This window comes from Lathyrus oleraceus, chromosome 2 (genome assembly GCF_024323335.1).
Source record: "Lathyrus oleraceus cultivar Zhongwan6 chromosome 2, CAAS_Psat_ZW6_1.0, whole genome shotgun sequence".
Taxonomy (NCBI): domain Eukaryota; kingdom Viridiplantae; phylum Streptophyta; class Magnoliopsida; order Fabales; family Fabaceae; genus Lathyrus; species Lathyrus oleraceus.
Window position 1 is genome coordinate 251,531,778 of NC_066580.1, and position 15,026 is coordinate 251,546,803.

The window sequence follows — 15,026 nt, forward strand, 5'->3', positions numbered from 1 at the left end:
CTTCTGAACCTCTTCTTTAATCTTTACTGCCATATCAGGATGAGTTCTTCTGAGCTTCTGCTTTACAGGCACGCACTCAGGCTTTAAAGGTAAGAAATGTTGCACAATGTCAGTATCTAAACCTGGCATGTATTCATACGACCAAGCAAAGACGTCAACGTATTTTCATAGCAATTCAATCAACCCCTTCTTAACATATTCTTCAAGGAGTGCCCCAATCTTCACCTCTCGCACACAATCCTCAGACCCCAAGTTGATTGTTTCCAGATTCTCAAGATACGGCTGGATGACCTTCTCTTCATGTTCGAGTAGACGGGTAATCTCGTCAGGAATCTCTTCAACACCATTTTCTTCCGCCTCAAATACAGGGAATTCAAAGTTGGGAGATGGTGTTGGGTCATTATGTTCAATGGGTTTGATCAACCTGCATAATGATTTTGGATATGAAAAGCTTTAGAATTCAAACAAGGCAAATCATTATGCATATGGAAAGATTGATTTTATTCTATTTTTTAGGGTTTTATGTGATCACCAATTTCATGCAAAAAGCAAAAAGGGAAAATAATTGGAAAAACAAACATTTAACATGAATTTATTGAATGAAAATATCATTGTATTTATGTTGCCATCAATGTCATCACTTCTCCTTTTGGCATGGGAGAAGGGTTTTTAAACAAAGTGATCATTACGTTGACTTGTGGATAACTGTAGGAACATCCACAACGACCCAATTGTTGCAGACCCCTCCAGGGATAATGAAATTGCCAGAATCCTCTGTATCTTCTTCCAAGACAGCAGCAGCTTCTTCATCCTGACCTGTGTGGACGAAACCTCCACTCTTGAACAACCCTTTCTCGTTGAAAACCCCAGAGGAAAAGCCTATGCCAGCTCGAGACTTATTGTCTTCTAGCTCAATCATTTTTCCTAGGCCAGCAGTTGCACCACACTCAATGGCCAACTTTGCATCTCTATAGGAAGCAAATGAAGAAGCTCTCTTCTCAATAGGCTCAGCTATAGATAAAGCTTGGAAAGGAGTTCCAACTTCATCTTCAGCATCTATATATGAGAAGTAAGACAAATGGCTAACCAGGAGAGCCTTTTCTCTCCCTACCACCACCAGTTTCTTGTTCTTCACAAACTTCAGTTTTTGGTGTAGGGTGGATGTCACGGCGCCCGCCTCGTGAATCCATGGTCTACCTAAGAGACAACTATACGATGGGTGGATATCCATAACCTGGAAGGTAATCTGGAAATCACTCGGTCCGATCTTGACTGGGAGATCAACTTCCCCAATTACAGTTTTATGCGACCCATCGAAAGCTTTCACAACAATTCCACTCTGCCTCATGGGAGGCCCTTGATATGCTAGTTTTGAGAGAGTGGTTTTTGGCAATACATTTAGGGATGACCCAGTGTCCACCAGCACATTGGACATGGCGTCGTCTCTACAGTTCATAGATATGTGTAAAGCCAAGTTGTGGTCTCTTCCCTCCTCAGGGAGATCAGAGTCACAGAAACTCAAATTGTTACAAGCAGTAATGTTTGCAACAATGCTATCGAACTGTTCTATTGTGACATCATGGTCTACATATGCCACATCCAAAACTTTCTGCAGTGCCTCTCTATGTGGTTCTGAATTCAAAAGTAATGATAATACTGATATTTTGGATGGCGTTTGTAGAAGCTGGTCTACAACATTGTACTCACTTCTCTTGATGAGCCTCATCATCTCATCACAATCTTCTTTCACATTGCCGCTTGGGCCAACAGAAGTAGGAATTATCAATGTAGAGGAGGGCTTAGCAACATGTGCCGGATTCGAGGTGCTCACAGCATTCCCAATCGGGCGTTCAACAAAATCAGCATTAGCCTGGGGCTTGGGAGGTGCTGAAAACACACGACCGCTGCGGGTCAAACCACTTACATCTGCGATATTAACAACAGAGGAGGATGGTAAGGACACTTCCTTCCCATCTTCTACAACAACAGCATTGTAACGAAAGGGAATTGCTTTTTCAGAAGAATACGGTACAGGACCAACAGGCTTAATGATGAGAACAGGAGAAACCTTCTGCTTGCTACCATCATACTTAATGGTAACAGGCTCGGGCATCCGGAATACCGGGGAAATTACGTTGACCTCAGGCTCATCTTCGTCAACATTCCTATTCTAAAGGATCTCAATGACTCCTTCATCCAGCATTTCCTGAAGATCCTTGCGCACCTGGCGACAACCCAATCGGTTAATAGGGCATATCCGACATCTATCATGATCGTGCTCATAGTGACTGTACTCATATAGCAAACGATGCATTTCGACAAGAGACTATCGAATATGACTGACATATTTGACTTTGTACTTGCCAGGGCAGCCCTGGACCATGTTAACAGATTTCCCATGCTCGGGCAATGGGTTCTTCTTCACATTAGGACCTACGTCCTCGAAACACAGAATGCCACACCTCACAAGGTCTTGAACCTTGGTCTTCAAAGGGTAACAATTCTCCACGTCGAGGCCGGGAGCACCAGAATGGTAGACAGAATGTAATTCAGGCTTATACCACCACTAGGGGTTAGCAAGTATAACTGGTGGGCCTCTCGGAGTAATCAACTTCCTTTCTATCAAAGAGGGATATAATTCTGCGTATGTCATCAGAATAGGATCAAAAGTGACCTTTTTCCTCTCGTAACTCGTGCTGGTTTGATTACTGTTTCGAGGCTGGTAGGCCTACTGTTGCGGACGATGTTGTTGTTGTTGATATTGCTGAGGTGGTTGCTGATTGTTGTTGTGCTGCTGGTACTGTTGATTATCTCTAAAAACAGGTGCTATATGAGCCACCTGATGCTGGTTACCGGCGGGACGCACGGTCTTCCTCCTCACAGAGGGTCTTCTAGGTTTCACATGGGAGGTCACAGCATGTGCCTCTCCATCTTTCTTCTTTGCAAACGACCCATAGCGCTTGGCAGAAGAGCCTCCTTCCTTGGTTAGACGTCCTTCTCTAACTCCTTCTTCTAAACGCATCCCCATATTCACCATCTCGGTGAAGTCAGAAGGAGCACTAGCAACCATCTTCTCATAATAGAATGAACTCAAGGTCTTCAGAAAGATCTTGGTCATTTCCTTCTCTTCTAGCGGAGGTACGATCTGCGCTGCCAACTCTCGTCACCTCTGAGCATATTCTTTGAATGTTTCTTTGTCCTTCTGGGACATGGCCCTCAATTGATCCCTATCGGGAGCCATATCTACATTATACTTTTACTGCTTGACGAAGGCCTCGCCAAGGTCATTGAAGGATCGAATGTTCGCACTGTCTAAACCCATATACCATCTCAGGGCAACACCGGACAAACTGTCCTGAAAGTAATGGATGAGTAGTTGGTCATTATCGGTTTGAGTCGACATCTTCCTCGCGTACATGACCAGGTGGCTGAGAGGACAAGTATTTCCCTTGTACTTTTCAAAGTCAGGGACCTTGAATTTCACCGGGATCTTCACATTGGGAACCAAGCACAGTTCGACAACAGACTTGCCGAAAAGATCCTTTCCTCTAAGAGTTTTCAATTCCTTGCGAAGCTCAAGAAATTGATCGTTCATAGCGTCCATCTTCTCATAGACATCTGGGCCTTCAGATGGCTCAAAATGATAGATGGTGTCGTCTACCCTGGGCGTGGTATGCACGACAGGAGGAGGAACAACAAGGACCAGGCTAGATGTTGGCATAGAAGCAAAAGTTGGAGCAGGACCCTCAGGCATGAAATTAGGAGGCATCCCCCACGGGAATCCGACTGGCATGGCTGTCGGAATAAAGTTTGCACTGGCTGCAGGCATAATTGAGGAGACAATCTCAGAGATGACTGTCCTCTGGGGAGGAGTTGAAGGTGTCGGAGAAGACTGGCTCTGAGCAGCCAAGAATGATTCCATCAAAGTGCTCAGTCTGGCCACTTCCTCTTTGAGTTCACGGTTCTCTTGCTCTAGATGATCCACCAGTCTTGAAGTGTTGGCTCTAGTGTAGTACCGGTGAGTCAGCTTGTCTTCAAAATAAATGAAGAACACAGAGTTAGACCACAGGACAAGAAGCCGGGAACAAAACCTGCTTATGCACATGATGCATGCAATGCTTGTGCATATGATTTGTTTTTATTTCAAAGGAACTCTAGGGTTTTATTTGCAAATTTTGGAAATATTAAACATTTATCATATGTGGAAATATCTCATCAAATAATATCAGGGAAAAGAAGTACAACATTGTCAATCATATACAAGAGAAAAGGAAAATAATCATCCTATGGATCCCTGGAAACAGTCATCTAAAGCTCGGGACACAGGAAGATAAGATGCGCGAAGTCTTTTTACTTCCCTCTCATAGGCTGCCTCCATATCCGCTTTCTCCTTGGCGAGCCAATCATACTTCCTCTTCCAGAACTTGGAAGACTGAGGAAGTAGAGAAGTCCATGCATCATTAGGATCATCAATAACTTGATGCTCGAGGAACTCAATCAAAGCATCCTTCTCCTTAATCTGCTGAAGCAACTCTTCCCTTTCACGGATCCAGGCACGTGATAAGTCTTCGTCTCTCAACTCCTCTACTCCTTGGTTAAGGAGGGTTGAAGGCCCAACCATAACCAAAGGTGTAGGTCTCGGATACTCGTAAGGCATGAGATACTCAGAAGCTCTCCTCCTTACCCAAGCAGTATAAGGCTCCATAGCAACATAATTCTTAGGGCCCAACTCCTTCCTTCCTTTCCTATGAATCTTGTGCCAAGCGCAGACCATTCTGCCCTTCAAGCCTTGGGGATCTTTACCCTCCTGAAAGAATACACCTTCTAACAGAATGTTATTAGGCTTATCCTTTAGGGGGAACCCAAGCTGTCGATGTGCCAAAATAGGGTTGTAGTTAATCCCACCACATGTACCAAGAAGAGGTACATTGGAGAATTCACCACAAGAGTCGATAATCTGCACACCATCATACACAAGGTTATACCAAAAGATATCATCATTAGTGAGAGACATACGTCTCGTGGACCACCGTAGACATCCCTTGTTCTCCTTGAAGGCGACCGTTTGCGGTAAGTGAGAAATAAACCACTTATACAACAGAGGCAAATAACACACAATGGCACCACCACCCTTTGCATTCCTCATATGCAAAGAGAAATAGGTATCACCCAACAGAGTCGGAACGAGATTAAGAGTAGAAAATATCCTAATAGCGTTCACATCCACAAACTTGTCGATGTTGGGGAACAATACCAATCCATAGATGAAAAGTACAAATATGGCTTCAAAGGAATCCTCACTCATGGCCTTCCCATATATAGTAGCTTGAGCAATGAGAAACTCAGAAGGAAGACCTTGAATTCCACCTTTGGTAGTCATATGAGCACCAACCAGAGATTCATCTATATGTAACATGTCTGCTATCTCTTGAGAAGTAGGAATACTTTCCAAGCCACTGAACGGCAACTGGTCTAGAATAGGTATACCACAAGATAGGCATATTCCTCAAGCGTAGGCAAAAGTTGGAAATCCGGGAATGTGAAGCAACGGTACAAGGGATCATAAAACTGCACCAATACACTCATCAACCCTTCATCCACCTGAGTAGTCAGAAGAGGAAGAAGCTTCCCAAAATGAGCTTTGAAACCCAAAGGATCTAGTACATAGGATGTCAGATTCCTTAACTCTTTCAAATCTGGTTGTCTGAAGCTGTACTTCTTTGTATTCCTTCTTTGTCTTTCCATGTCTGAAAATTTTGCAAATAAACCCCTTAAGTTCCTTGAAAATTTTCTTCATTATTGATTATATGGATGCAAATGAGTGCATGAATGCAACAATCACACTCAAGGATCAAGCAAAGCACACCAAACAAAGGTCATGGGATGGATCATGTTATCCTTAATATCAATCATCCATTTTGGTGGATTATGGCTTACATCTTATCTACACCTAAGTTCCATTGATATTAAGGATATATGAACGGATCAACCATGAATCAAGGGTTTGTTGTAAGTCACGAGCGTGGAGTCTCGGTTAAGAACCACCCAAAGGGAATGTACTATGGTTTAAACCTGCCAAACATGTTCTACAAGAGGTTCCCATAGTCATCATCTCATCTTTCGGATATTATCGGAGAAACGACTACTCGTATTCGAAAAATATTCTCAAGAGAGACTCTTATGAGTGTAGTATCGCGTAACAATCGTATCAAATCTTACACTTGAACGACTTTCGCACTACATCCTAAAAATAGGCCAAGATGGGCTTGGTAAACTAAGGTCCTTGGCTTCTAAGGTCTATATTGGAAAGAGTAATGTCTAACCACAACTTACTTGTGTGACATTATTGATTCCAACATGGCCTCCACCAAGTGAATAGACTTGCAACTTATGGTTTTCCTCAGACTCGGGTGGAGAGCCTATCTCACGAAGTATCACCAACCAGAGAACCCCCAATAAGACATAGTCAATAAATCACAATATAATAATTATGATAGAATAATAATAGCAGAATAAAAAATAACAGACAAACAAATAAGATTAACACACAATACAAAAACTGAACTAAATTAGGATTCACTCTCTTTTGCTTGGAGCTAGTCCCCAGCAGAGTCGCCATCTGTCGCATCTCGAAAAATACGATTCCTCGCGATGGTCGCGGAAAAAAAATTATGTTCGAACAGAGTCGCCACCGAACTTTATTTATCCCAATGAAGGGATAGGAAAATATCGATAAAACCTTTAAGAAATAGAGTAATGGTCATCACAACCATATTCGGGTTCGGGAGTGGATTACGTAAGGGGAAGGTATTAGCACCCCTTACGTCCGTTGTACTCAACGGGAACCTTTTAGTTCTAATTTGCGTTTCGAGTGTTAACTTATGTTTGTTTGTTATCTTTAAGTTATAAAATATTAAAAATAGAAGTGGATGAGAACCTCAGAAAGGGAAAGGGAGGTTTTTTATTAGTGTGCTCACGAAGATACAACAATCTCCTGCCTACGTATCCTTAAATAAGGAAATCAGAGCATTCGTAGTTCGGGGACTACGGTTGGTTGGTGTCTTTTATCGAACAGCTGTTTAGATCGCGTTCTAAAGGCTAAACGCTGGCTTGTCTACTCTCGACGGAGGCTTAAGCATTGAATTGTTGTGCGCATTAGAAAGGACTAAACAGTGTTCTTTCTGAACAGAGTTTTGGTCAAACGGGGGTGACAAGTTGGATTAATAGGTTGGATGTTTTTGATTGGTTGAGATGTTTTTGATTGGATGACAATTACTCGGATAGCCGAGTAAGACAACTCGTATCCTAATAGTCGGGAAAGGGAATAGAAGACTCTAGACCGCTTTCTTTTTCATCCTTAATTATAGAAAGGATTTGATAATAATTAAAGTGTTTTTGAATGGATGAAGAATACTCGGATAATCGAGTAAGACAACTCATATCCTAATAATCGGGAAAAGGAATAGAAGACTCTAGACCGCTTTCTGTTTCATCTGAATATTTATGAAAAGAAGGTTGTATATGGTCGATGTTTTTTTTAGAATGAACGACAAGTACTTGAATGACTGAGTAAGACAACTCATATCCAAGCATTTGAGAAGAAGAATTGAAAACTCAAGACCATCTCCCTTTTCGTATAGTATTGATATGAAAATGATTTGATTAAGTTGTATGTTTGTAAAAAATGACAATTGTTCAACTGACCGAGTAAGAGAACTCGTATTTAAACAATTGAGGAGAGAAGTTGAAAACTCAAAGTCATCTCCTTTTTCATTTCATTGTCATGAAAGTGTTTTGATTTAATCGGGATTTGGAAGTTTGTAGAGGAACGACAATTATTTGACTAACCAAGTAAGAAAACTTGTGTTCAAATAGTCGAAGAGACAAAATTGAAGACTCAAAGTTATCTCCCTTTTGATTTCTTGTTATAAAAGGATTTGATTCGTTTGTGCTTAAATGGATTAGAAATGACGACCATTTGACTAACCAAGTAAGAAAACTCGTAATCAAATAATCGAGGAGAGGAGTTGAAAACTCAAAACCATCCCCCTTTTCATTTTCAAATGAAGTGTTGTTTAAATGTGATTTAGTATTTTAATTTAACTTTTATAAAGAATATTCGATGTCGGGTCGAGGTTTTAAAATTTGCATTTTTGTGAATGAATCATTTTGGTGTATCAATCATCTACTCGATTAATTAATAATCGAATAGGTCTCATTGTAAGAAAGCCCAAGAGTAAGCTATGTGAGGTTGGTGGCGATGCATAAAAGCGATCGACTTACAAGGGTATGGAAATGGTCTCGATATTGAATCGAGGATTGTACGACTTTGATGGTTTGGAAAAAGTATCATTTGACGTTGAATCAATGTTTTGCTTATTGATTGCGAAAGAGTGAGTGTTCCTAATGTCTAAGGAAGAGCTATCAAGCAATAAAAGATAAGAAAGCGAGTAAAAGCATACATCTGAAAGGGGATGGGGGCACATGTAAAATACAAGGGAGTGCTGAAAATAAAGTCAATCGAATGGAAATTAATTCTAAGATATAAACAAGTCCTAAAACTAGGGGAGCATGCAAGATTGAACTAGTTCTAAGTCTATGGGTAAAACATCCATTTCATAATTATGGTTTAATCGAATTAAATTTCTAATTATAAAGATCCTAATTAAAATTAATTCTAAATCTAAAACCTCATCCAAATTTCTAACTAAAGCTAATATTTCTAATTATATTTCTAAGAATATTTCTAATATTTTCTAATTTAAATCTAAAAATTGTAACAAACCTAAATTCCTAATTATCTTTCTAATTTCTAAAATTCTAATCTAAATTTAACATCTCTAATTAAACTATAAAATTCTAAAATCTTTATTTCTAATTAATGTTTCCTAAATATTCTAATTCTAAATTTATTTAATTATAATATTTCTATTTAAATTTTTTAAAAATCTATTAAGTCCTAATTAAACTAATTAATCCTAATTAATCCTATAACTAATTAAGATGATTTCTAAGAAACTAAATAACCAAACAGAAAATCCTAAAAAAGGGCAATGGGCCTTGCTTTAAATAAATGACCTAGACCAAAGCCAAAAACAAATCCAAAAAATGGTCTTATAATAATAAGAAAAATTAAAATAAACGTTATTGACATTTTCAACTTTTATAATGAAACTAAATATTTAATAAAAAAGAATAACAAGAATGCGACAGTGCGTATTTTTAGAACACCTACCTTCCATTTTCAATTTCAGAGTCCTCTCATTCACAGTATCATCACACGCCGTAAAAAAAATCCAAATTCATCGGTTGTTTCTTCTCAAATACAATTCCTCTCTCACCATAAGCTAACTTTCACAAACAGCTTCAGAATCAAAGTATAAAAACTTAATCGGAAAAAAAAAAGAAAATGGAAAATGGGTACCGGACGGTGATGTTCATTGGCGATGTTGGTTTTGGTGGTTCGAAGGAAACCGTTGCGGCGCATTTCCGACGGTATGAGAGTTGATGCGGTAGTGAACAGTGTGCGATCGGCGAAGAAGAAAAGGATCCGATGGAGGGGGTTATGGAGGTCGGACGGCGTAAACCAAAATGGAAGCGAGATGTTGTTACTGTTGATGGTTTGAGTGAGTCACGAATGTGAGCGGCGGTGATTGTTTTTGGGATGCGGAGGAAACAATTTTCCGACGGTTTCGCGGTGGGTAGTGAATCAGAGTAGATGTCATGACGCCGGTTGTAAGGATCTCGACAATATTTAGGAAGAAGAAAGCAGAGCTTCCGGTGTGTAGTGGAAGGTGGTTGACGTGAACGACAGTGGTTAGGGCGAGTGAGGGCGCAGTTGAAGGAAAAAAGATTTGGTGAGGAAGTTCACGGTGGAGTGAGGATTTGACTGTGAGTTGGACTGAGCTAGGAAGCATTTGGCGTAGACATAGGGGATTACTTAGGAAGAGAGAAACAATGGCTGCAAGCATGATGATGTTGTTGCTATTGTTTTCGTTGGAAAACATGTTCTGAGCGAGTTGACTCGGTGTGTTGGTGGACGAGTTTACTGAATCGTGTTGGCTCAGCATTTGTAAGTGAAGTATGGTTAAGTGGGTTTAGATTGTTTTGGAGGAAAGGTTTAAGCTTGAAGTGATTTGTGAAATACTGAACAAATTTTTTATATAGACAAACAGAACCATACTTCACGGTGGAGTTCTTTTATATATACAATGTAGAAGAATCTTGTAATGTTATGGTTTTGCCAGAGAAAAAAAGAATCCTTCTATTCAACTTGGACAAGTGGTGGGAGAATGAAGGCTAAGGCATGTGTGAGAATGAGGTGAGGAGTGAGTGGAGGGATAACGTGAGAGGTCGCGTGTAGAGAGAAGAGAAGTCTGGCAGTGAGATGTGAGGTGATGGAAATGAGGGTAACGTGTGAGAGAATGAGGTGAGGAGTGAGTGGAGAGATAATGTGAGAGGTTGATGAGAGAGACCTGAGCTGTAAAAAATAAAAAATAGGAACCCAATGTTGATATTTATTTATTTTCAAATAATTATTATTTATTTAAGGAAATATATAAAATTTCTAATTAATATTTGATTTTAAAAATAAATAAAAAATCTAATTACTTTAATTAAATAACTAAACCAACAAAATAGGGACCGATTATAAATAGGGACCGGATATAAATTTGCTTGAAAAATTAAATCGGGCACACTAAAATGATTAGCACAAAATATACTTATTGAAAAAATACAGCATTTCGTTAAATTTTGAAATAGATTTGCACCAGTCAAAAGACTCAGGCGGGTCAAAATGCAATCGAAATAGTCGCTGAAAAATATAACGGGCACACCAGCTTAAACTACATGAACCGTAGGTTAATAATACTGGCGTCTGCAATTTTAAATTTGAAACTTTTTACCCGCTGATTCTTGCACGTTCTTGAGAAATAATTCAACCGATTTGTCTGTATTTTCAATAAATTTATTCTGACTGATATTTTAGTTATTATTCATGATAAAATGCATGTTATGCTGTACATATGATGTAAACTTAGCATGAAATCAGATTTACAAAAATTTAAAAATGGCCCGGACAAAATTGGGGTATGACAGCTGCCCCTATTTCATTATCTTGAACTAGAAGGTAAGAATGACAATAGTCTTTGTACATTCGTAGTGGAAGGTAATTAAATACGAAAAGACCCAAATTTTGTCCTGGGAAATGCAAGGAAGAAAATATAGGAAGAAAATGCAGTGAGAAATAGTGATAGACGTTATCCTAAAGTAAAATGGAACAACCAAGACTTTCTGGGAGTCGTCAGAACAATATCTTGGACGTTATAATCGAGATATGTTAGTAATGGAATGACATCCCTAGCTAAATCTCAAGATTTTTCAGGATGCTAGAGCAGTATAAAGAAAATCTGGCATGAGACTCTTCATATTGATGAAGCAGCATCTTAACAGTAAAAATGAGATTCTCTGTATCGAGTCGAAGCAGCATCTTATATGATAGAATTAAAATATTCCAGCAAGGAAAAATACTTTAATTGAATCTAAGACTCTCCGAGGATACTTAGAGCAGTATCTCTAAAAAAATCTGAAATGAGACTCTTCATATTGATGAAGCAGCATCTCAAACAGTAAAAATGAGATTCTCTGTATCGAGTCGAAACAATATCTTATATGATAGAATTAAGATATTCCAGCAAGGGAAAAATACCTTAATCAAATCTAAGACTCTTCGAGGATATTAGAGCAGTATCTCTAAAAAAACTGAAATGAGACTCTTCATATTGATGAAGCAGCATCTCAAACAGTAAAAGTGAGATTCTCTGTATCGAGTCGAAACAACATCTTATCTGATATAGTTAAGATATTCCAGCAAGGGAAAGATACCTTAATCGAATCTAAGACTCTCCGAGGATATTAGAGCAGTATCTCTAAAAAAAACTGAAATGAGACTCTTCATATTGATGAAGCAGCATCTCAAACAGTAAAAGTGGGATTCTCTGTATCGAGTCGAAGCAGCATCTTGTATGATAGAATTAAGATGTTCCAGCAAGGGAAAATACCTTAATTGAATCTAAGACTCTTCGAGGATACTTAGAGAAGTATCTCTAAAAAAATCTGAAATGAGACTCTTTCAGCATTTTTAAAAGTCAGAAAATATTTTTAATCAATTAAAAATGAATAAAAATAACCTAATTGAACTAAAATCTCAAATAAATCTCAAATCAATTTAAAAATTAATGAGAATATTTTTCATAGATCCATCATCATTCAAATAGGTTAGGAAATATTTTTGCATTTTTTGAATATCAAAAACTATTTAAAATGAATTAAAAATAACCAGAAAAGAGAAAATTCACAAAAAATATCAAATGACAAGATAAAAAATATTAAAAATCAGAAATAGAAACTAGAAATTATTTGGGAAATAATGCAATTGGTCCCATAATTTTTGGATAAAAAATGAAAGAGATATTGATTTTTAAAAATAATTGGAATTAAAGAAATTAAAACCAGAAAATAAAAATGCAAAAAAAACGTGGAGCGTTAGATCTGAGCTCATTAATTGAGCTGGCAGATCACACGCTCCAAAGATGCGCGCCTATGGTGATCCACGGTCAATGCACACACAGGGAAAAGAAATAGAAGTCATAACAAGCAATGGTCCTGATTGAATCTGGAAAACAAATCACACGGTCAAGATTCAAACTGGAGAGGATGAAGCCACCGGAGCCACCGTCTTCTCCGGTGAGCTTGCAGATTCCGGCCAAATTGCAGAAACTCAAAAGGCAACCAAATCGTGCGATCTAAACATCATTAGAAAGCTGGGATGATGTACATCATCCCTGTACCATCCATTTTCCCTCTAGATCTCCATAGTGTGAGAAATCAGAGATGGAAAAATCTAGTGTTCATCATGAACTCAATGAATTTCAAAAATTAAAAGCATAAACATGATGCCTCTATTGAGAGGACTTCAGCCAACACAAAATCTAAGCCAATAGGTCCATGGATTAGGAGAATCGAAGAAAATACCAGTTGGAGTGTGTGCTTGAATTCTGGTAGCTTGAGCTTGATGCCTTGCTTGCTTTACCAAAACAGAAGTTTAATGAGATGTATGGTGAAGGTCTATAAGCATTAGATCTAAGAATACAACCAGATGAAGCTGAATTCTAGATATGAAAATTTTGAGAGAAATGCAATTGCTTCTTTAGTGATGGTTAGGGAGAGAACTCTGCAGCATTTCAGGTTGAATTAGGGTGTCTAATGGAAGCTCACATGCCATGTATTTATAGCCAATGCCATGCTGAAAGTGTGATTTCAAACTTGCATGAATGAAGGGGGCCTCCATGCATGGGCCTGTAAAGGCGCATGGAGGGCCTAATTCCACATGGATTGGCAAGCTGAGATCATGAATGAATGAAATGGACGTGCAATTTTGATGCAATCAGCTCATGCATGGTAATTGAATCAAGTTTCCCAAAAATGCACTTAAAGTTCTCCTCTTCGAAAATGATATTTGCCAAATCCAAAAGTAGCCATGTGAGTAATGGTTAGAAAGGTCTTGATGTAAGGAACAATTGTTATGTTGGTCAAACATCCATTTGGAATATGGAAATTTAGGAAATTTGAGTTTAAAGTGTGATGTGCAAAACATGTCAAGGCAAGGTTTCTAAAATTGGCCAACTTTCAAGCCCTTCTGTTTTGATGATGCAAGCTTCAAATGGAAAAACCTCCAACATCAAAGTTGTAGATCTTTTCAAGACAATCAAAATGGACTTAAATTTTGCATCATTTGGGTTAAATAACTTCCCTTGAAATGATGATGAGGACACTCAAATAAGTTCAAATATGCATGAAATGATGAGTTAAAGAACTTCCCTTGACTGTATTTGATCATGGGCTGAGGTTGCTTCATGAGCAAGGCATTGTGGTGCACAGATGAATTAGGGTTTCTCTGGGGAACAAACCTCAAATCCTTTAACTTGCCTTGATCAAAAATTATGCATTCAGGTACTAGGGAGGCACATTTGATGGATGAGAGCTTTGGGAACCATTACCATGCTTGCTATCATCTCTTCTTGACCATGTCTTTATACATAGGATCTCCTAGAAGCTTTGGACCTTGTAATTGCTCAAGCTACAAACAAAAGATGTTAGTGACATATTTTTGTGCTTTTGGTTAGTAAACAAAATAAGAAAAGCAATGATATACAATTCAAGCATGCTTGGTGTTCTCAAACCACTCTCAAGAAGTCTCACCCAAAGGGAAAAGGAACCAGGATGCTCAATGATCCTTGAGGCTATGCAATGCAATGTTATGATGCCATGAGGGATCTTAGGGACAAAATTTGGGTCTTACACTCATGGTAGATAATATATGCATAAGATGATTAATTTTGAAGTGTCCCTTGAGAAATTTGATCAATTGATGAGATAGCTTGTTGGAGAAGTTACTCAAGATACCCAGTCAAACTAGGGTTTCCAAGGCAAATCACCCTCAAATTCTTGAAGCAAACTTGATCAATATAACATGTAGAAACAATTGGGACTCATACATGATGCTCATAACAATTCTTGAATAAATTCTTGATTGTACTCTTTGTTCATGAGGGTCTCAAACCCTAGATATGATCAATGAATCAAGGATATCATGTCCCCTACCTACAAAAGAGTTAGACAACTAAAAAGACATATTTTTGCTATTTTAGTTAGTAAAAGATAATATATAAGTATGATATAATCACAAAATGCTTGGTGATCTCCCCTAAAACAAACCTAATGAAGAAGGGGTAAGGAGGATACCAAGGTATGATCCCAATGCTAATGCTTATGATGAAATGCATGAGGGAACTTAGGGTCAAAATTGGGGTCTTACAAAAAGGCAAACAACTAAAACGCACAAAACATACTAAAAATAAAGGAAAGCGATAAAAAGCGATAGAAATCTCCTCCCACACTGAAACCGAACATTATCCTCAATGTTTTGATATGAGATAGGGTAGGAGTAACCTGGGAGAGAGAGA